A 21,283-nucleotide genomic window follows, 5' to 3' on the forward strand; every position below is an offset into this window, starting at 1 on the left:
AAAGGTAAAATAAGGGTCCACTCAGGGCTACTCAAAACAACAGACTATTCTTCATAGTTCCTTTCCTGCACACAATTAAAATATAAAAAGAACAACATTAAAATCAATATTCCTTTAAATAGGGGCATATGAGTAAGATCTCTGAAGCGTCAAGGCCCACTCTAGCACACACAATTCACATACTTATCACTCAAGTCAAGTTCTCTTGAAATACCATTGCAAACAAAACTTCACATACCAGAATGTTGGGTTGGCACACTTCATACAACCTGCTGCATTATGACCCTAACGGGGCCTACACATGGGGCGATATTGGGGCATTTTCTAAGCTATCTCACTAGATCGCTTAGAAAATGCCCCTATATCACTCCATGTGTAGGAGCCAGTAAGTCACCATATTAATAGAGTTACTGTATGTATCAGATACGCATATAAGCAGTCAGGGCAGAGTCTTACATAAGCCTGATACACTGTTTTCTGCATAACGCTGAGCATCAAAATAAAAACCTCCTTACCAATTTTCTGATGAATAATCCATACTGTAATGTGTTGTGATTATGTTATAGACTGTGTGGTTTCCGGAGCCTGTTATCCAGACAGCCGGCAGTAACCGCACAGATTGAACAGTAGATCTGGAAACCCTTTGCCTTGTGTACAAGATCTGGTAGGTATGGTCCTGACATGACATATTCCCACGTCATAAGTCACCAAATATATTCTGAAAGCTATGGGTTTTGTGGGATAAATTATCACATGCTGCTGTTAGGTTCTTTGCCATATAAAGTACAAAATATTATATTCTAGGTTTCATTGACAGATGCTATGGTCTATATGTGCTGTGTGTGTGTGTGTGTGTGTGTGTGTGTGTGTGTGTGTGTGTGTGTGCGTGCCTTTGTCCAATTATACAGTGAACTTGCCTTTATCTTAAGGCCCCACACGCAGGTCCTTTTGGACCGATTTCAACCGTTTCCGACGGATCGGGCTGATACATTGGATGAAATTGGGCCAGATCGGAGGTGTATGACATCAGGTCCGAATCTATTCGCATTCCTGTGCACATTGGATCCTGTAGATCATACGTGCAGCATGTATGATATATCATAATCGGATCATCAGCAGCACGTCATAGCTACTTTTTAACACTGCATCCGATTGCCCTTGAACACCCCCGGCAGCTCCCCGGGAGCTCTTTTAATAAATTGCATGTGATTTATCGCATGTTAAAAAATGTCACATCAAGGGCCAAATCAGATGGAGCCCTACCAGGGAGCTGCTGGGGGAACTCAAGGGACAACAGGTTTGACTTGTGCCTCTGACAAGTCAGACCTGTGTATGGGGGTCACCCTTTACTGATAAAAGCATCTTTCAAATCTGAATGTGGCTCATTTTTCAAAGGTGTTTGTAGGTAGAATGAAAGTGAATTGATTGCACTAAGGAGGGAACCTTGTTTCTGTGCAATGGTAAACAGTTGCAATTTAACACAAAATCTAAAACCCTGCTCCTTTTAGTGCATACAGCAAGGACAGATCTGTGCCAGTTCTTTGCCAGTCATGTGAATTGGGCGTTTTGCGGTAAACTCAATGGGCTGTTATCATTGTAATATAGCGCCCGTTTAACGCGAAAGATCACGGGGCGATATGCAATTGATGTTTTTTCATGCTGATCGCACTCATTATGTTCATCCCATTTGAGCACTCACACAGGTGACTTTTTGCAGACTTCAGCTCACCCCCCCCCCCCCCCCAGCGAATAATCATTTGAATATGACGTGTATTCGCTTGAGGGCTCACTTCAGTCTGCTATTCCCAATGTGTACTATTCCCAATGTACTGTAGAACACGAGTAATCAAGCAAATGTCGGGAAAACATGAAAAACAATCCCAAAAATGTGTCGACTATCTGTATATCAACCATGGTCATGTTGACCTCTTGAACCTATCAAACTTTTGTACCTGTCGACCAAATGCATATCAACCATATGGTGTCAACCTATTGACTGCCTACCTAGACACTTGCTATCATCCAGATACTAAATGATTCATGTGTCAGGAGAAGGGAAGTCTGAATCTCTTGTACTTAGATACCAGAAGCTGGTGCAAGTGCCGACACTAGTCACAGTTGTGGCTGTGGGCGGAAAAATAGGGGGAGGGGGGGGTGTGGCTTCCCACACAGACTCACACATTAGCACTATGGAAACTTGCATTAGCAATACAAAACCTAGCATTCCTAGGATTATTACTACGGAACCTCACATTATTACTAGGGAACCTCTAACTAGCACTAGGGAACCTTGCAGTAGCAATACGGAACCTTGAACTAGCACTCTGAAACATTGCCTTAACACCATGGAACCTCACATTAGCACCACAGAACCTCACATTAGCAGTAAGGAACCTCAAACTAGCCCTACAGAACCTCACATTACAACTACGGAACCTCGAACTAGCATTACAGAACCTTGCATTGTTAGAACAGAACCTCGTACTAGCACTAGGAAACCTCACATTAGCACTACTGAACCTTGAACTAGCACTAAGGAACATTGGATTAGCACCACAGAACCTCATACCAGCACTACATAACCTAGCATTAGCACTACGGAACCATGAACTAGCACTATGGAACATTGCATTAACATTACGGAACCTTGCATAAGCACTACATAACCTCTAACTAGCACTAGGGAACCTAGAATTAGAACTACAGAACCTCAACTATCATTATGTAATCACTAACGAACCTCACATTAGCACTACGAAACCTAGCATTGTAAGTCTGGAACCTCGAACTAGCATTATGGAACCTTGGTTTACCACTAAGTAACCTTGAACTAGCACTATAGAACCTTACATTAGCACTACAGAACCTCAAACTAGCACTATGGAACCTTTCATTAGTAGTACGGTACCTTGTATTATCAGTACGGAACTTAGCATTATCACTAAGAAACCTAGCATTAGCAGTATGGAACCTCGTATTAGCACTACAGAACCTTGGTCTAGCACTATGGAACCTTAAATTAACATAAGGTAGTAAATCTGGCCTCCGCTGCATCCCACCAATACATCCAACTCAGAATAAGTCCATAGTATTTCCAGTTTTAACAGTATAATACAGAAGCTGGTCAAAAGAGAACAATTTTTAATAATAAATGATAGGCAATGTGACAATTTGCAGGTTTTCTTCCACTTTATTGTCAGCTGTAACATGTGCTTCCATACTTGTCTGTGACTGTTACAGGGACAGCTGCTCGCCTAACCATCTGCATGACCAAGGCAAACAGGTACACAGAACAGTGGTAAACACTCGGATACAAAAGGCTTTAAAACATATGTAGATGAGGGACCATGTTGTGATCCATGATATCTCCAACACATCTCTATCATGATCTACCTCCAAACACTTTTTATTCTCACATATTTGCTGACCTTCATATCCCAGCTACAAATATACAAGGCTTTTGCTTCATTGAACCAGAAGCATCTGGAAAACTGTGCCAGCAGAGCAGCCTCCAGTATAATTGGCACTCTGCACACACGTGAAATGCAGTTCAGTGCAGAGGAGCCGATCAGCCACCACGCGAACAGCATCCTGATTTAGCATGCAGGGGGACAGTGCATTGCAGCTGCCACCACCCTAGAGGGTCACGGTCCAGCTGGGCATTTAGGAGGCTGCTGCTGAGGGCCCAGGAGAGGAAGAACAGATGAGCGGTGCTGAGTGGGGGACCTGCATGAGGGCGGAAACTAGGCTTCTGAAACTTCTAACTCACCCCCCCCCCCCCCCCCCCTATAGTCCGACCTCTTATGGGACCCCATGTCACTTTTTCTAGACCAACCTCTGGGTCTCCATCTAATTTGCATGAAAAACAAGAAACTGGGCAAACCATGTTGCAATGCTCTGTACAGAAAACATATAAATGTATTTACAAAGTTACTTGCTTTTCATGCTATACTTATAAACATGGATCAAGCCCTATGTTCATTTCCAGATACAAACCAGAGGGGTGCCGGACGGGGTCCCAACAGGCATTTATCCTATGTCGGGATCCCGACTGTCAAAACACAGACAGCCAGGTTCCCGACGGCCATCGGCTATTTTCCCTCATGGGGGTCTGCGACCCCCATAGAGGGAGAATAGAATAGGTGGCTTGCGTAGCGAGCCAACGTTCCCGCAGCGTGGCAAGCACAGCGAGCCCGAAAGGGGCTTAGTTGCACTCACCATGCTGTCTGGGTCCGGCCAGTCGGGATCCCAACGTCGGGTTAATGACTGTCGGGATCCTGACTGTCGGACCCCTGTACCACACCCAACCAGAGTACATTTTTTGGGGGGAGCCAATTAAATTACCAGTATATTTTTGCAATGTGGCAGGAAACCCAGGCAAGACCTTCACCTAAAAGTCACATTATTATTTAAAAGAACAATATTTGCTCATATACATTCTCACTGTACCAGAGAGCTTACAAAACAATTACATTGAATACGCTAAAACTACAGTCTCTAGCAACTATCAGTGACATTAAGGTCTAATAATGTTATTTATAGTGGTGGTCCATAAATTCCCCCAGAAGTAAGGCCATCCTGTACATGGCTAATTTAGGGCTCCTACCAAGCTGGTAGATAAAACGGTACTTCTTTACTTTCACGGCGCCAGCATGGCGCCGCGCTACTTCCGGGTTACGCTCGCCACAAACTATGTAAAATAAACGAAACATGGATAGTTCATACCTCCACTATCCATGTTGGCATGGAGTTGATTTTAAATAGCGTGGCGAGCGTAGCGAGCCACCAAACCCCCAGCGTGGGCGAGCGAAGCGAGCCCCGCAAGGGGACTCTGACGCGCGGCGCCATGCTGGCGCCGTGAAAGTAAAGAAGTACCGATAAAACAAACTTGTTTTGGTGCCAACACAGCTACATGATTTGACCCCACAAACCCCCATCTGAAATCTACAAACCGCCCACCCCATATAAGCAGATGACCGCATAATTATTGTAAACTATGAAACATTTGTGAAACTCTTCTGAATTGCCTTATTCTCAATACAAAGTCCTCTTGTGACCAAACTATTTTAGCACACTGTTCCTATGGAGATTCGTAAAACACCCAAAACACAGACATAATGCTACAATCAGGCTTATCTAAAGATCAACTTCCCTTTCATTACTAAATTATTTATATTATGGAAGTGTAAAACTCCTTTGTTTCTAATGAAAGCTTACTTTTTGTTTAATCTTTGGCTGCTCAAACATAGAATGTCTTATTAAATAATGAATACTTAAGTTGCTGTAGCACTATGGGGGGAATTCAGACCCGGTCGCTATTTCCAACAGCTGAATAAGCGTCTGTCGCCTTTTCAATGCTGCCGGTATTGACAGCATTGAAAGCAGGTTCCAACAAAATAGATCCAACTTTAAAATCAATTAGATCTGTTTTGTCGGAACCGCCCGGGGATTGTCGGATTCACGGCCGTTTTTAACCAATCCGCAGCCGTTTTTCGCCAATTTGCAGACTTTCTGACACTCGACAGTCAGTACACTGAATATCCACTGTTGAGTTCCTGTCGGAAAGAACAAAAACGGCCCAGGATTCCGACTGTTGGGACGTTCCGACAGGCGGAATCCGGGTCTGAATACCCCCCATCTTACATAAATGCACAGACATGTGCTACATTATGTGAACATACTGTATACAAGATTTTTTTATATAGTCATCATTAAAATGTGTAAAATAAACTCTTTTACATACATGCTGCAATTATCATTTAGACAAATTATATAATTATTTCCAATAATAAAGTAATGTATTAATAAAAAGCCTGCAAATTACAATAAATATCTCACTACAAGGAATGAGTTATTTTAAGTAAAAGTAACTTTCTGCTGGAATTTTACATTAGTCCATCCGAGTTCTCAAACTCAGTCTTCAGCACCCCAAACAGTTGACATTTTGCAGTTCACACAGCAGGTGCACAGGTGTCCTCAGGGCAGCCGAGAGGGGGGAGGGGGGAGTAGGTACTAATTACCCGGGCTTGCTGGTGGGGCCTAGCAGGGGCCCTGGTCCGACCCTCACCTTCCCCCTCCCGGCATCAGCAGCAGCACACATACAGCATGTGCTGTGCTGACAGTAGGCTTAGCATGTGTGTCTCAATGACAGCGTGAGAGCTCATGCTGAGCCTGCTGTCAGCACAGCACATGCTGTAGGTGTGCTGCTGCTGCTGAGTTTAGTGTTTTCTTTCACCCCCTTGAAACATTTTGGGGCGTGGCCTAAGCACAGGAGGTGGCCACACCTCCCACACTTAGACCACGCCCTCACAATTTTACCGGGGCCCGGCATTCCTCTCGGCTGCCCTAGGTGTCCTCATTACACACTAACACATCATCAGGTGGAGCTAATTATTTCAGTTGCTATACTGTGAGGAGCACTGGAAAACATGAGCTGTTTGGGGGTCCCGAGGAATAAGGTTGAGCTCCTATGGTTTACATTTATGTTAGTACAGTTGTATTTTAACGTTCTCTGTTTGTAGCCAACGAAAATAATAATAAAAACAATAATAATAATTATTAATCTGAGTGTATATGATTAGTAACTGATCCCTTAGTTTATCTAAATTAGTTTTGTCAGACAAACTGAGAGGCATATGGAAGTGTGTGGTGAGTAACGCAGACATACATTCCTGTAAACTGAGCTTCTTATGGCACTTAATAGGACCGTCACGTCTGCTAAACTTATATGTAGCTGTTGCCATTGTGAATCTAGCAATAAACATGTATTTGATACATTTGTAGTTTTTTGTGTAATCGGGTCTGAAGAACCAGATAGGTACAATCAAAGTGGTCCCTGATCTGGCTGTGGAAGAGGTGTAAACACGGGGATATTTGGCCAGGCGATTTTGAGTAGTCAAAATCACAATAGAAAGTTAGCCAGAATTACCCCGCATGTACAATGTGCGGTCCCCTGTTGTCGCTATCGTCTGGCCAAACAGACTGTGCAGGCAAGTCAATGTAGACTAGCCGAAGCACACAGTGTATTTGGCTGTACACATGCCATTAGCGGCTGGGGATGGCAGCCGTCACCAACGGCTTCTACACATATTGATTTCGACGAAGCCAAATCGCTTAGTAAAAATTGCCCAGCCCCATAAGATAGTACACCCCTTAAAGCAGTTCTATATATAGCGACACTTTGTTAGACTTAAATTAACATAAGTCAATACTATGTATTACTCGGCTGAATAATATAAACGAGACAACTTCTGTCACAGAAAGCACAGTGGCCCTTATTCTGATCGGTGCGGCCGGCCAGCACTGTGCGTCCTAAACCCCGCCTTCCATACGGATCGCCAACTCCGTCCGTACGCGGTAAGAAGCTGTCCGAACGGACCGCACGTGTATTTCTCATGAATACACCTCCTCCATCTCAGGGAACCTCCCCCATTATTCGATGGTCGCAGAACATCGAATGCAGGGCCGAGTGGTCCGCCAGCTCCCGCAACCTCAGACCACACGGGCATTTCTCCGTGCAAAAGCAGGGATCTGGGCGGGCAGCTGACATCCGGCAATGTCATATGTCCGCCCCCTACACGTGCGTCACGGCCGCATTACCATACGTACGCCCAGCGTTTGCATGGGAACGCCCATGAAACGCGGGGTGTAAACATATGGTAATGAGCCCAAACAGCCCTTCACGCCCCTCTCCACCCCCTGTTCGTAGTGTACACATTTCATGCGGAATGTGGCCGTGCGTCCCGCTCGCACATGCGCAGAGACGCCTCTGCACATGCGCAGACACAAAACATCGGCGGCACGAACGCACGCGGATATTACCGCACCAACCAGAATAAGGGCCCGTGTGACTGACAGGATGACACACTTGCATTGCAGAAATGTACTGTGTGGATTGGATGATACCCAGGGGCATGATACACAGAAACCTACTATCAGATTATATTAGAAGATGTACAAGGGATTTCAGCCTTTTGTAGCATAGTAAGTACATAAAATTGTCAAAACCCCCCCACAAATCTGCAGAATAGTAGGGTTCCACTAAAAATATATATATTTTATAGTCTTGGTTCCTACTTAAATATTTCAGTGTTGATGGATAGTGGTCCTTAAATTCTATTTTATCATAATGCACTAATGTCACTATATGTAAAATCTCCTGTCAATAAATGATTTCAATGTTCATTAGGAACACTTGCAGAACAAGGTAGGAACATGGAAAAACAGGGTTGGCTGGGTTAAACCATGGTAAATACATTTTTTTTTAAAATAAACACTCTGGGCCAAATTTAATAGGGTGAGAGATTTTGGGAGAGTTTTCCCATGTTTTTTTAAAGCAGCAATCAATTACACTGCAAAACCAGGTTGATTTTGCCATGTAATTGATTGCTGCTTTAAAAAATCTGGGAAAACTCTCCCAAATCTCTCACTTTCTGAAACTCTCACCCTATTACATTTGGCCCTCTGGGTTTTTTATATGCTGTGACTACAGGTACAGCACTGTCACTTGCCTATTGTAAGGGAATCCCTGGTACTATTCCACATTCTTGTTGCTTGTGGTCTTCATCTAAGTGAACTAGTGCAGTAAATCACACACACTCGACAAAGGTGAATCAGATAAGAGAGATGCTAAATCTGCCTAGCATCAAGCTTTTTTTCCCAACATTCCCATAGGACAGAAAAAAACCAGGTCGTAGTGAAAAAAAAACACCTCATGGTTGAAGCTTCATGTTTACTTCAATTCAAAAGATTTTTTTCTTTTTTCATTTAGCTCATTTGAAACTTTAAAACAGACTGGGAACTGAAAACATCTAAACTAGTGTTTTATTCAAAATGTTTAATGCAAGTGACCTATCCAGTGCTAATGCTTAATTAACTCCATCTTTTTTGGTGTTTGTGCCTTTCTCTGAAAAGTACTTTTGAATCTTTCAAATATGTTTAGCCTAAAATAGGTTTTATTGAAAGATTTAAAATAAATCATATCAAAGCCTAATAACTTTGGATTGCTAATGTTAGAAAACATTAAAACATGGTTGATCAAGGTTTAAACCAATAAAGCAAGGTTTTTGTTGGTTTGGGTTTTTTTAACTTATTTTTCCAACCGTGTGGAAAAATACAGTATTTTCTGTGGGCAGGGGCTGCTTCAACCTTCCAGATGTACAGTGGCAACGAGGTGCCATCCTGGGCTTTAAGGTGCATGCACCGACCCCGGGCATTGGACCCAGGGCCGCCGGCAGGGGGGTGCTGTGTGTACAGCTGTCCTTGCTTGGTTCAAGGTTGATTACTCATGACCTCCCTGTGTTCTGACCCCCAGTTTTGGCCTGGGATACCACCAGGCATTATACCTGTGGGTTAGCCATATTGCACTGTAATAAGACGGCGAACATTAATAAATGTCAAACACCCAGATTCTATAATGTGTGTATGCCTGTATTTCCCAATACAGGCATACTGCGTATCTGCGACAACACATGACTAGAGTACCAGCCATGGCTGAAATGTGAGTGCACACACAGGCAGCGGGTATACAGATGCAGGCACAGTTCAGTAAAGGTGAGTACACGAATTGTAACTAAATTGAATGTCGAAAAGTTGCAAAAGTAGCAGGTTTGTGGGTCTTTAAGCGCATGACTGAATCTGATTGGTCACACACCCATGTATGCAAACACAGGAAAGGGACTCAACTGTCTTTTAAAACACTTGACTTACACAAAATATGTCAATATCGGCGGGGCGCAAAATGTTAGTTACACCACTGCTCATTACCATATGCGTACGCCGCACGTTTCATGGGCGTTCCTATGAAAACGCTGGGCGCACGTATGGTAATCCGGCCGTGACGCACGTGTGGGGGCGGATGTCAGCTGCCTGCCCATATCCCTGCTTTCATACAGAAAAATGTCTGAGAGGTCTGGAGCACTTGGGGCTGCCTGACCACTCGGTCCATCATTCGATGGTCGGCGACCATCGGAGGATGGGGGAGGCTCCCACAGATTGGGAGGTGTTCACATGAAACATCCACTCACAGTCCGTTCGCTCGGCGTCTTACCGCATTCGTGCGTTGTGAGTGATCCGTACGGTAGGCTGGGCTAAGAACAGTCGGTGCCTGTCCAAAATATGCATCCGTCCGAGTCAACTAGAATAAGGGCCATACTTTCTCAAGCAGGATATCCAGAAAATGGTGCAGAAAATAAATGCAGTTTCTACATAATTGGTATTTCACTCTACTGTACTAATGCAGCAGATTCCACAAAAATCCTGGGAAAGGATTTAAATCCTGTGACTGTCCCTGGTGTGCCTATGGCTAATAATTAGCAACGTTCTTTCCAACCTTCCAACTGTAACTACTGCTCTGGAATACCAGCACACTGTACAGTAACTGCGCAGGTTTCCCAGCAAGCTTAGCCACACAATAGTTTTGTTTTCGTAAGTGATTTCGCTTATTCAGTTCTTTTAAAAAGCATTGGAGTTTCTGTACCTCACCCATGTTATTCCTAAAGTATCTCAATAGGCTATTGTCTCTGCAATCCTCATTGAAAAGAAAAGATCAATGGTTTTACTGACTGAATAAAGCGAGCTTTGCAAAATGGGAGGGGGGGGGGGGGGCTTTTCATGTATACAGCAATGTTCATATTGTACTGGAGCCGTACATCCCATTATAAACACATTGCTACCAATATAATGTGAGGTGGAACTGCTATTTAGGTTTGCCAATAATATTAAGAATTAGTGGTCATTTGGTAGGCTATGATACATAACTGTAATCAGAGCAGGCAATTTGTTTATTCTGGAACTATAACTACTGGCACTTTCCCCCCCGATATACCTCTTAAATAGAACCCCTCGGTAAATCCATATGGCCCCAAGTCGGAAGCATGCCCAGTTCAGGAGGTAATTATCTCTGATGGCTCCTGACTTCCTGGAAAACTCAAATTGGGGTCAAGCAGAATTGTTGATACAACTGACTGGACAGTAGCCTTGGGGAGGAATGATTATTGGGGTGTGGGCCAGATTGTATACATGTGCATGTGTGTGTGTGTGTGTGGGGGGGGGGGGGGTGTTGTTATTAGGTATTATATCTATATCTATCTATCAGGTTAACTACTCCTCACCTCTATGAAGTTAAGTCATGCCAATGACCACTAGAGGTCACTCAATGGGCCAAATTACTCCTTTGTGTGCTAAATTAACAGAAAGTTAAATCAATTTTTGCAAGGACATTGCTCTGTTTCAAACTTGCTGGATATGGAGGGAGGGAGCCACTGGGGGTGGGGTAGAGAGTTTGTGGGATAAAAACCATCACAGCTCAAAATGAGAGTAAAAACTGTCACAGCTCAAAATGAAAGTACCGAACATTGCAGAAGCCATTATTCTGACGGGCTTTTAACTAGTCACGTAATAAAGCAGACATTCGCTCTTCAGAGTAACATGGCTTATTTATGAGGAAACTTTCTGCAGGCTTTAAGACATGTCAAACACATGGGCACCATTAATAGTGCATTATGAACATTGTTTGATGACATATTTCCACGTCCTTGGAAGAAGCTGCCAGACAGACTTTTTCTAAGGAAACCATGAATATTTTCCACAAACACAAATAGCGACAGCACCACAAACAAACAACTTACTAACAGTCTCCCCAGCACACGCGCTTCCCAAAATAATGCTATAAAGCAACACAATAACTTATTAGCTATGCAAATGAGATGATCTGGGCGCCCTTATGTAACATATAGCAAAGCGATAATTGGGACTGTGCAAAAGAATGTGCTATGTGGCTATTTCCAGTGTTTCGGCAAGGAATAAATGATCAGGCCAGCGACAAATGCGCTGCACTCTGTGCATGCTGAATCCCATCACAGAGCTTTCCTAACTCTGAGAGATGCGACTTCACGTCTCAGACATCTGCTCCCAAAATGATGATGAATAACAAAGGCTGGCTGCTTAGTATGCAGCAGGAGGGCCCCCACCTATCCACCCTGCATAATAACATTTGGCTCTTTCTGGCTGGGATCTCAGATTCTATAGAATGGGTGAGCCGTCTCCTCAGCAGGGTATGAGCGGAGCACGCTAATCATGTGTATGGGATTCAATGCATCTGCTGTCTATATGCTGTCAGACGCGTTCTACATATGTCGTTGGCTACTTAAGCAATGCTGGAATCGCAGCCCCAGCAGACAGAAACGTGCATTGTGGGAGGAAATCCAATAAGTACACACACTGTGTGGATCATCGTTTCATATATGATCTCCGTGCATTCCGCACAAAATATTGTACCCTACCATGGCATTGGGCCTGATTCAGACCTGACCACTGGGCTGCCGTCCTTGTGAACAAAGCCATCGCTGGTCGTTCACAAGTTGATTGACATGCGCCCTTTGGGGGCGTAATTCTGTCGTTTCCTGGGAGTACCCCAAAAGCGCAGGCAGCTCTCGGCCATTGGGAGGAAGGGATGCAGGCGACACCTGCGGTCCCGATCTGCCCACAGTCATCGCTGTGAATGCTCACAGCCCAGCGATCAGATCTGAATCAGGCCCCTAATCCATACAGTATAGCCTAATGCAGGTCATCTGCTGTCACTGCATGCAAAGCCTGAGTGTAAGGAAAATAACCCTTTGCAAAGTGATGTCTGTTTCCCCTCTCTCTCTTTAACCCTTCCACTTCCAGACAGCATGACCTAAATTCTTCCATACAATAGTTGCTGATCACGCCTATCTTCCTACAGCCGCCTGAGGAAATGACAGATTTGTCTCGAGGTTGATGAGTGATGCTGCTGAGAATGTTCCTGTATTTATGTTGGCTGCTTCCCATTGCCATATACATTCATATTTATCAAAAGTGAAGTGTGCAGATATTGGGGCAGATGTTCTAAGGCCCCCATACACTGCGGTGACTCCTCTCGGAGAAGTCACACGCAGTGCTCCCTTAAGCCACCAAGACAGGATCGCATGCGGTCCTTAATCCCAGACAAACTGGGCGACTTGGCAAATCCAGTGCGATGTGCTTGGGACCGCGCATTGCATCCGGCACGCTGTCAGTCACCTGCAATTTTGGTTCATAAAAAAAAAAAAAAAAATTGCAGGTAAATCGCCCAGTGAATGGGGGCCTTAAGCCTTGTACAGTGAAAAAGTGAAGAGCTGAAGTACCAACTGTCATTTTTCAAACACACCATGTAACCAGGCAGTTAGTGGTTGATAATTCATCACCCTTCACTTTATCGTTCTCCAAGGCTTTGAACATACAGTATACCTCATAACCAGATTAAATTATGTACATACTCAAATCATGTTTGGACGTGCCATACCCTGTCCCAGGCTTAGGGGCCCATTTATTAAAGATTGTATATTCAATGCAATCTAGGCGGGATCTTACCTCCCAGGATGTATGTCCTACATCCTAACGGTGGGATGTATGTCTGTCCAGACACACAGGCAGGAGCTCAGAAAAGTGCCCAGGGGTTCTGTGCATGTGCAGTCTGCTGGGGCCCCCTGCTGACTGGACTGCACAGCGTCTGCGGTATGGTGAGTAGCCCATAGGTGACAATTAAATACTGCCAGTCTATGATGGCGGTAGCTGTGGAGGCCAATATCCGTAAATCTGGCAGCATTGCATCCTGACGGTGCGTCTCCTATACCTGCTGCAGTCCCTTCTACTTCCATTGAGGAGATACCATATATACTCGAGTATAAGCCTACTTAGAACCTTTTTTATGCTTAAAAAGCCCTCCTCGGCTTATACTCGAGTGAGGGTCCCACTTGAGTCAATAAGTTTTCCCAGTTTTTTGTTGTAAAATTAGGTGCCTCGGCTTATATTCGGGTTGACTTATACTCGAGTATATGCGGTACTTAATATTTGCGGCTAACCCCCAAAAAACAAACCCCCAGGGAATTATCCACACATATTGAATGATAAATGGGCCCCTTACATATTATACATTCAAAACATATACAGGTGCATGTCTGTAGCAGCAACGTACTGCAATAAATGGTTGTAATACGCTGTTAATTAGCATATTGGAGTAAACAGCACCCACATGCCAATTAAATGGTGAGAATATTGAAGTGTCCAAGCCATTGTCTCAATAACCCACAAACACACTGAGTGAGAGACTGAGAGTTTCATTACCACCCTCCCTTTTACTTCCATTGATAGCGGGAGAGGAATGTGTGAATGGAACTGTGACTTGTGAAATGTGTCCTTGGCATAAATATTTGCTAAAACTGTTGCAACACAGAATACGTGACAGACCCAACATGCGTTACCTAAGGAAGCATCATGTGAATTTAAGTGTGATCTAGGGTCCAATCCTAGGTTTGTATACTAGCGTGCTGACTAGTAATCTGTATTCATGATACACGCTAGATTTCAGTGGGCCCAGCAACACATGTGACGCAGGCAAAACGCTGCAGAAATCACAACTGCCTGCTAGTCACTCACACTGTTACACACAAGCACTGATATTAATATCAAGGCTGCATAAATCGTAGCAGATGTAATCACAATAAATATACCTCTGTCAGTCAGATATGCCAATAATAGATAAAGGAGTGATTTGGAGCGAGGCTACTGTACTTTCCTGCTCAGTGATTTGCACAGCAGGACCCTCCACAGATCACCTGGTATCAGGACAGGCAGTTTCCACTTCAAGTTTCCCTTTGCATAAACAGCCAACTGTAATCACAATAAAACATTGCAGACATTGGGGACCCCTCCTGTGGCAAACACTTATAGAGATTTATTGCCGTCATCTATGATTAGCTCATTTGGTTTGTTTTAGGATTTTAGGAGGCCAGGGGTAACTTAATCCCCTCTTGACCCTTGCAGTAGGGCTGCTCTGGAACAGTTTAACCTCTACCACATGTCAGGAGAACGCACAAGGGGTACAGTATGTGTATTTGTCTGGAACAGAGCAGTGCCCTGTAAATTGTAACATGGCAAAGTTATTGGTGTCCCTCTCTTCTATGTCCTGTTAGAAGCCATGTTTTCAAGCTGAAACCAGAAGGAACCAGTTGGGTCAATGGTTGCTGCAAAGATGCTAAGTATGCTCTGCAGTGAGCTGGCTGGTATATGATGGGAAACATGTCTCCTGCTGTCTGCATATGACCAGAGAGGGTCTTTGGCCTGGACAGACAATAGCAGGACCCTCTGTGTAGACTGCAGGGAACAAAGAGATGGCTTGTGGGATACCCCCACAATATTATTACTTATTTGACTCATAAAGGGACGGGTATACTTTAGCTGTACTGTGTAATAAGTGATGCTGTGCTTGCAGTCATCTCATACTATAAGCATTCTGGCTGATACAATATTTGGTGCAGTTTTGCACAGCGCAGGGACAGAGAAGTTACCAGCTGTTATTCCTTGTTATTGGGCAGCACCGGTACACATCATACCCACTGGGTTTACACTTATCTTCTAAGTAGTTACTCCAAGCAGATTGCCACTGCTGGGTCTCTTGCAGCCCTGCTTGGGGTAGTTCTTGTACTGCGCATGGTACAGCAGCAGTCCCTCATATACAGGGTACACAGTATATAGCATGTCCATGGTTTCGCTGTGTGGGGAAGTGTAGCCTGGACATGGCATGGACTGCTCAGTGCTCACATCATTACTGCCGTGGCATGCTTTCCTCTGTACACCATGGTATTTATACCCCTTACTCTGCTTACACATTGCTTATGTAACTAAGAATACACACCAGCTCCAGCCACACACATTCCCATAAAGCCCATAGCTCTCAGTAGTACGTATGTATGTATCTGTGTATTATGTATGTACGTAGTATGTATATGTGTGCATGGGTTATTCTCTGCCATCACTGAGCAATATGTCAGCACCCGATCTTACAGCCCTGCAATGGGATACATTTAACCCTTCCAAAGCCAGACAGACTTCCCCAGTTACACAGGGGACTAAACTGAGCACTTCAGTCCTTACAGGATTATTATCATTATTAATGCACAATATTTTTTGTGTCTCTTTAGGACCCAAAATACACACACAGATGTGTGTATGAATATAGCATAATTATAATATATATACATACTGCATGTATATATATATATATATATATATATATATAATGTTCAATAAAAAATACATGGTATAGCAAACTACAGTAATTGTTTTCTATGCAATAACTCAAACAAGATACATGTGCATATCCTATAGTTGCCTACACTCACATGCTACATATACACACACACACACACACACACACACACACACACATATGCACACACTTGAAAGCATACTCTTCCAACTACTAGAGCAAAGCTTGATTTGCCTCTACAGCAGGGTAATCAGAGTGCATGCATGTCCCTGCGCACACAACACCACGGACATACAGTACATCACTTGCAGAACAGCCAGGCATGGCTGGTAACAGAACTTACAGATAGATGTGTGCTTTGCAGGCTGTGCAGGGCTTTTGGTCTCAGGCACAGTATAGAGTCACATCTCTGCAAGCTGGGACAACACTGGACACATTTCCCACAGCTCTGAGTTAAATCCTTTTGGCTGATGCTGCAATAGACCTTGATGCCCAATTTGCAATGATCCTAAGCTGAGCTTTGCCCCTCTAGTGTGAGTAAGCCTGGGATTGTGCGCAGTGAGGAGGCTCAGCAATGCCCCTCTAGTGTGAGTGAGCCTGGGATTGTGAGCATTGAGGAGCCTCGGTAAATGCTGACACCTCTACACAGTTTACTGCAGTACCAGATCTGCCAGAGGCCCCGCCCACTTTGGATAAGCCCCGCCCCACCCGTGACGCCAGCACCTTCATATGAAGCATGCATTGCCTTTTGTTTGTTGTTGCTGGTGGCAGGATAGCAGCAGCATTGCATGCAATGTCCAGCACTCGCATTCCCTGCAGTAGAGCAGAGCACATGTTGCTATGGGCAGTTTAGGACATTTTGTATTCATTGCAGTGTCTCTAGCCTTGCGTAATGTTCTGAGGATTATTAGCTGGTTGTTTACTGTGTTACAGAACAGTAGTAACGTGTTCCCTGTCCAGTGATGAATGCTGCAGAGGTATAAAGCCTTGGAGCTGACAGTGTCCCATTCTGTGTGAACCGTCATTCTTCATCTCTGTCCCAGCTACACTATTACCTCTGACTGACACATCTAACCGTCAGTCACCCACTAGATGGGAAACTCTTTGCAGTGTTTCATTGTTTAGCCAACATTCTATGCACTTGTATTATTGTGATTCTGTAAATGTATTAAACAATATCTGACTACAGCTCCAATCAGGACCTGTGCAAGGTATTTAGGCACCCTAGGCAAGACTTCAGCTTACTGGTCCCACAACCGCCGACACACAAATGCCGACTTCCCAGAACCTCCCATGAAAGTGTGGAGGTGGCGTCTTAGATGTTCTGATTCATTAATGCTGCTTGCATTAAGACCATCAGATGGCGGGATGTGCCAAGCAGCGGCAGTACATCATTCCACCCGTTTCCATGATGCTCATCCTGTAATATACTGACATTGTGTATACTGACATATGCGATCAGTAACGCAAAGGGCAGCTCTCCCGGTAAGATCTGCCCTTTGCGCTCCCCACCGCTGTCTGAACTTCAGGGTCTGTGACCCGGGAGTCCCCTCTGCGCATGCTGGTAGGGATCCGTGTCAGGTATCCCTCACACAGCAGCGCTGCAAAGAGTAGTCATAGGCTTCTGTGGGGTCATGTCCAGTGGCGTAACTACGTTGAGGCAGACTCCGTGGTTGCTTGGAGGACCCAGCATTGGCGGCTGTCTGCCTGTTGCAAATGCCACGCACTGCTCTGCTGAAGACTCAGGTGGGCATTCAATGGCGAGCTCTGCTGAAGACTGCAGCGGGTGAGTACGGGTGGGCACAGAGTGACCTTTGACATCACTTTGCGCACAGCCTAAGGGTCAGGTGCAGCCAGGCAGCGTCTTAGTCGTCTTCTGCTCAGCGCTGCCTGACATTTAAAAAAACAACTGTACATGCACTTGCAATCCCAAAATCCCGGCATTGGAAGCACTAATCCTGGTGGCTTGAAATCCTGGTGATTTCAGGCTGAAAACCCAGGATCCCGGCAATCCCATTATTGGCCACCCTACTAGCACAGACTGGAAAATCATTAGATGGTGAGTGAGTTGTGAATGGATTTGCAGATTAGCGAACCATTCGCAAGTCATTCGCAGACTTGCACAGAGCGGGTTTCAATCTGTCTGGTCGGCGGCTATCCGAACGCAGTCCTCTGCAAACACACACAGCAGCAATCAGGTCTGAATGAGGCCCTATGTCTGGACAGTGACATTTTTTGGGATTGTTTTTTTATTCAGAAAATAAAGCATTTTCGCAATATCACATTTCTCATACAATGTGTTTCTTACTTTACTAAGGGGTTATTATGACACGTGAAAGTCATGTTCACCATGCACAGATAATTAAATACAAAATGAATAACATTTAGTACAATTGAGTTCAATTCAATTATAAACATCTGTTATATTACCCTTAAAAATCTTTCCTTGCTGTCCAAATGGAAATAGGCGCCCAGCCGGCCACATATCTGTCACACTGATGAATGGCAGTAAGTAGTCGCAGCTGGAAACTTCAAGTATCCAATCCAACAGCGATCGTCATCCTCACCATTGCACATGCATTCACTTTCCCTGGTGGTGCCGCATGACTGGCCGACAGTCTGAATTCCGACGGTCATTTCTCCGACATCGGAATCCCGACTCTCAGGAGCACGACAGTCAGAATCCCGGCCTACCAGTCTATTTTACCTTGTGGGTAGGTGAAGGGGTGATCGCAGTGAGCCTGCAAGGGGCTGGAATGAACTCAGCCGCCGCCCCCCCCCCCCCACTTAACACTTTAAAGCTTTTTCTTTTTGGACTACCCACTGTGGAAAGTCACCCCCTCGTTCATACATAAAAAGAGGAGGTACTTGTTTCATGGCAGGGCGCCCAGTATCCGATGCGATAGTGAAATCGCATCGGATCACACAGCGTGTATAGTGCTGTGCGATGTGATGCGATGTCCATATTAAGTGAACAGGAGTGCTTATACAATGAAATATCACATGAGATCGGAGTGCACCATAGAAAGGGTGCGATGCGCTATTTCATTGTAGAAGCACCCAATGCGATGAGATGTGATGTGTGATTACTATGAGATGTAATGGGTGACATGTGATGGGTGCTTACAATTGAAAGCACCTATGCCATTGTTTAGCATCACCTCCAGTATCGACGCCACCCCGAAGCATGGCGAGCGCAGCGAGCCCCGCGAGAGGCGGAGGAACGCCTCCTCCAACCTTTTCATACCCTCACTATCCACGTCGGCGTGGAGTTGACTTTAAAAAGTGTTGCGAGCGCAGCGAGCCACCGAGCCCGAAGCGCGCTGAGCGCAGCGAGCCCCGCGAAGGGACGCAGATTACTTGACATGTATTCCGCGTCATAGAGAATATGGTATTTCTTAGAAAATAGCGCTACCAAGGGTGTGCTGCCTGATCCACAATCGTAGTGTGAATGCCACCACTACACAGATAACAACATGCAAAAAAAGTATTTGTGTGAGCCAGTTGGCGCTTCCCTTTGTCCTCTTAACAATACAATTAACACCAATAGTGCTGTATTTAGAATAAATACATAGACCTGATTCACAGGATGAACTTGTGGCAGAACTTTTATGCTTTCTGAAATGACACAAGAGTGGTCTTTGTCCCTCCACAGGTAGTTTGACCACAAGACACAATAATAGTGTGAATCAGGTCTACGTATTTATTCTAAATATAGCACTATTGGTGTTAATTGTATTGTTAAGAGGACAAAGGGAAGCGCCAACTGGCTCACACAAATACTTTTTTTGCATGTATTCCGCGTCCCCTCATGGGGCTCGCTGCGCTCGCCACGCTTCGGGCTCGGTGGCTCGCTGCGCTCGCCACACTTTATAAAACCACGCCGACGTGAATAGTGGGGGTATGAAAATGTTGGGGGACGCGTTCCGCCGCCTCTTGCCATGCTTCAGGGTGGCGTGGATAGTGGAGGTGTTTTACGAACACATTCACACCTGCAAAATCATACATCTGACACAGTAATGACGACATGTGTTAACTAAGAACTGTAATTTACTTAAATAATGAAAAAGCATAATGACAATAAGAACAATGAATCAATTTAAAACAGTAAAAGATTAATTAAGAACAATGAATCACAGTAATACATTAATTAGGAAAAAATCTGTTAATCATCCTTAGGGAGGAGCGTCAGTGCTCGCAGGACACAATGAAATGGGTTAGCCCCACCCAATGTCTTTCTCCACATAAACACCTGCAGATAGGATTGGAGCATGTGGCGTGCTGTGCCTCCTTGGCGCTTATTGCGCCATTTGCATGCGCCCCACATTCTCTCCACATTCTGGGTATGCACCCCTGTGGACGGGTCTATAAAATTGAACCTGTGATTTACTTAGGCATGCTGATACCCTGCAAGTTCTAGCTGCTCAGTGCTGTACGCCCTCCAGCAGTCTCAATAATAGCCGCCATCAAAGTGCCTCCATCGCGTCTGGGCACCATGGTGAGGAAATACTGTCCAGTTTCCCTACAAATTCCCCCCAAAATCCACTGCTGTGATAACAGCCGGCCGACATTACTCTTCCTTCTCACAAATAAACTCTCATCGACCTCCACGATGTGGCCTGGACCGCCAATACGGCGCTGTGGCTGCGCCATGAGGTCCATCATGCAAGCCTCCCGCATCCATCTGTTGTACAAGCGGTCATTTTAGATATGTCCAGCTGTTGCTGACAGTAGTCAATGGATGTCAGCTCCTGGGCCCATGAATAGATAAAGTGCACCAAAGTCACAAAGGATAAGCGGCACCCTGGAAACCAGTGGGCCGCTCTGAGGCTCACCTTGAGCCGGCACGCTTTAACATGGCACCGCCACATACATTCCTTCACTGATAGGCGCATTATGTGGCCATTTGCGCAATTCTGCGCCAGCGGGAGATCATGTAGTTGGAAAAAGTCGATAGCCTCCTCCTCTGTCTAAGGCAAGCTAAACATATTCATAGATGCAGCCATCTCATACACTTTAGATTAGTTCACCAGCAGCTCTGAGGGATGCTTCTACTCCTGTCAGAAAATCACCTCAGAATGATTACTGAGAGGATCTGACAGGGGGCAGGAATGACAGGGAGTAGGAACTGGAGCGGTACTGAAATCGCATCGCATCGCATGCATCGAATGCTACTATAACGTCATGCAATGCGATTTCACTACAGTCGCGTACGTAAGGAAACTGGGCGCTCTG

General features: G+C 44.9%; 1 protein-coding gene across 1 annotated transcript in view; it reads right to left on the bottom strand.

Moving 5' to 3' along the window:
• The window catches only part of GPRC5B (G protein-coupled receptor class C group 5 member B), a 41,311-nt gene extending 24,591 nt beyond the window's left edge, over positions 1-16,720 (bottom strand). The window contains exon 1 of the mRNA XM_083153240.1: positions 16,392-16,720. The gene's annotated coding sequence lies outside the window, so the exon portion shown is untranslated. The remainder of the gene's footprint in view (positions 1-16,391) is intronic.
• Positions 16,721-21,283: the final 4,563 nt, after the last annotated feature.

This window comes from Crinia signifera, chromosome 7 (genome assembly GCF_055691185.1).
Source record: "Crinia signifera chromosome 7, ASM5569118v1, whole genome shotgun sequence".
Classification (NCBI taxonomy): Eukaryota; Metazoa; Chordata; class Amphibia; order Anura; family Myobatrachidae; genus Crinia; species Crinia signifera.